This window comes from Echinops telfairi, unplaced genomic scaffold (assembly GCF_000313985.2).
Source record: "Echinops telfairi isolate 266 unplaced genomic scaffold, ASM31398v2 ScPeMD7_3533;HRSCAF=4204_0, whole genome shotgun sequence".
NCBI classification, from domain to species: Eukaryota; Metazoa; Chordata; class Mammalia; order Afrosoricida; family Tenrecidae; genus Echinops; species Echinops telfairi.
This window is the reverse complement of record NW_022107431.1, coordinates 23,700,666-23,703,801: the sequence shown is the minus strand read 5'-3', so window position 1 is coordinate 23,703,801 and position 3,136 is coordinate 23,700,666. Positions and strand designations below refer to the sequence as shown.

At 39.9% G+C, this 3,136-nt stretch overlaps 1 non-coding gene across 1 annotated transcript; it reads left to right on the top strand.

Annotated features, from left to right (window-relative positions):
- The first annotated feature begins 2,231 nt into the window (after positions 1 to 2,231).
- On the top strand, positions 2,232 to 2,366 carry LOC115871112. Its single transcript, XR_004047095.1, has one exon. It is a non-coding gene; the product is annotated as a small nucleolar RNA SNORA2/SNORA34 family (small nucleolar RNA).
- Positions 2,367 to 3,136: the final 770 nt, after the last annotated feature.

The following is a 3,136-nucleotide window of genomic DNA, read 5'->3' as shown; positions in this document are numbered from 1 at the left end:
CTGACTCAAATTTGACCCACAGACTTGGAACTTACCAGCCATTTACTTTAGATCTCACTCTCTCTCCAAACACACACACACACACACACACACACACACACACACGTTTTTAGGTGCCATCAAGTTGGCTCTGACACACAGCGCCCCAATGCACATATGTACAACAGAACAGACCACTGCCTGGTCCTGCTCCACCCTCACAATTGGTCCCAGGCTTGAGCTCATTGCTGCAACCACTGTATCCATCCATCTTGTCGACAGGCTTCCTCTTTTTCAACAAAAATCTATATATATTTGTCGTTGTTAGGTGCCATCGATCATTTCTGACTCTTAGCAGTCCTATGTACAACAGAACTTAACACTGCCTGGGCCTGGGCCATCCTCACCATAGTTTTTATGTTTGAACCTGTCAATGTAGCCACTGTGTCAATCCGTCTTTTCGAAGGCCTTCTTTTCCACTGCCCCTCCACTGTACCAAGCATGATCTTCTTCTCTGGGGACTGGTCTCTCCTAACCATATATTCAAGGTATGGGAGACGAATTATCCCCATTCTTGCTTCTAAGGGCATTCGGTGTACATTTCTTCCAAGACAGCTTAGTTTGGTCTACACTTGACCTTAGCCGAAAGGCCGAGAAGCGATAGCTTAGTTTGTTCTTTTGCAGTTCATGGTACTTTCAGTATTCTTCGTCGGTACCACAATTTAAGCCCATCAGCTCTTCTTCGGTCTTCCTTACTCAACCTTCAACTGCCACATGCATCTGAGGCGATTGTGCAACATTACATTTACCCAATGTGATGTGTCATTTGACCTCTTGGCTGCTGTTTCCAAGTAAACATGTTTTACTGGCATTGCTTCGCAAGAGAATCCAACCTAACATAACAGGCTCTAGTCAAAGGTTACCTTTACTATTTGACAATAATATTTTAACTCTTCAGTAAGCTATAAAAGAAAAGCTTAGTCAGATAAAAATCCGACTATCAAAATAAGCTAATAAACTTGAATAAAGCTTTCAAGCAAAGTAGCAAATAATCTTTTCAACACATTTCATAATTGATGCTAATTCAAAAGTAAGTCTACTCTTGCACTAAGCTTACTGGCATTAATTCTATTCTGCATCTCACTTTTGTCCTCATAATGCTCCATAAATCAGTCTTTGGGGATCATGAATTAGCTGGCCTCCAAAATAAAGTGACAAGTTAATTAAGTTATGTAAGGAAAATGGTTTTCAATTCTATACCCCAACAGGCAAGAGAGGGACATAGAAAATTTATGATTGCACGAAGTTGATAGGTACTCTTTGCCTAATATTAACTCCAGGCACAGTGACAGGGTAATCACTCTAACCTTTTAAGAATGCAGATATCATCAAATCTGACTTGCTGAGGTCATACAAGCTGTATTAATGAAAATTTTACTAGACAAACTTTCCAATAAGGACTCTAGGTCAGGAAATATTTGCACAAGGATTTATCTCCTTATACATGTTTTTTTTTTTATTATTCCCCTGCCTCACATAACACATTTGATGAGGGCAATTTTGGCAATCTAGGGGATATATTAACTATCCATTTGAGATTGATTCTTTAGGAATAAGTTAGACTTGTAAATAGTGATCTCACACTATTTTCTCCCCTTTTGCATTATTAAGAAGGCTGTTATTTGTGAGTAGGACAAAACTCATTGAATCATGGTAGCATATACTAATATCATCTCACCAGAATATATTTAATAATACACATTCCAGATTCCTGAAAAGTATTATTTGAAAACCCATACAAAATCCAAGAATAAAAATGTAATTGTTGAAATAAAGCAGTCATGACAATAACCACTGGACAACAAGCCCCAAATCTTAAACAATAGCTCACTGCCATCAACTTGATTTTAGCTCATAGTGGCTTTATAGGACAGAGTAGAACTTCCTGTGTGGGTTTCCATAAATCTTTATGGGAGCAGAGATTTCATCTTTGACTACAGTTAGCAGTCTAATGTCTAACATACTGTGCAACCAGGGCTTCCCCCAAGTTCTAAAGGAACCACCTTTAAAAGCCAAATGAGTATCAGGGAGCAGGAATGGTTCAGTAGTAAAATGTTCACTCTCCATGCAGAAGATTAATTCCGAGCCAAAGCACCTCAAGTGCAGCCACCAACGTGTGTCAGTAAAGGCTTGTGTGTTGCTATGATACGAACAGGTTTCAGGAGCCTCCAGGCAAAAATGGACTAGGAAGATGTACCTTGAATCAAGACTCATGGTTAACTGTAGCTACGGTTTCCAAACAGCAGCCAAGAGCCAGGTCTTCCGATGGTCGGTTGGCTGTTCAGTACTCCACAAGGGAATGGCCACTTCAGTTAGAAGAAATATAGTAAAAAATAATAATAATAAAAGATGGGCTCAAAGGAAAGGCCCAATAATTTACTTCTGAAAATCAGTCAGTAAAAACCTGATGGACTTCCAAGAACTTCCATTAATAATGAAGACAACACAGGACAGGGTAGCATTCCCTTCTATTTGGCATGGGATTGCTATGAGTGTGTGGAGCTCAAAGACAGCTTAAAAAAAAAACAACCCAAAAACATGAGAATCAATGGGCTGAAAGTTTCATATTTCCCCCTTCCCTCATGGAATCTATATTCCTGAAATCACTAAATTAGGGTAAATTGCAACCAGAAAAGCTTTTTCTCAGGCACCTCCCAAACTTCTCCTTTCCTTGACTTTTTCCTCTCCTTTATGAAAGCATCGCTTTTTTCTACCCCACCTTAAGCAGACAAGCTCTGTCTGAATCGCCTTTCTTATAAGCAAAAGTATTTAATCTTCTAGGCACACATGCAGACTGAAACTCCACGGTGTAGGCAGAGTTTTCCCTAAAAGGAAAAACTCACAGATGTAGAATTTCAGATTTCATGGTCAGTACATAGGAGAGAAATTCTGGGGAAATACTAGCTATCCAGGAGCTGACTTGGGGAGCTGAGAAGGAGTCAGCATCCAAAGCTTAGTGACTACATATTAGAAACCTAGTCACTGTCTGCCTGCTCACCATTGGGCTACCTTAGCTCGCACAGTACCTGAACACCTAATCCAAGCTTGCTGTATAAATGGGAATTAGGGAAGCACACTTTGTCTGTGATTGCACCCA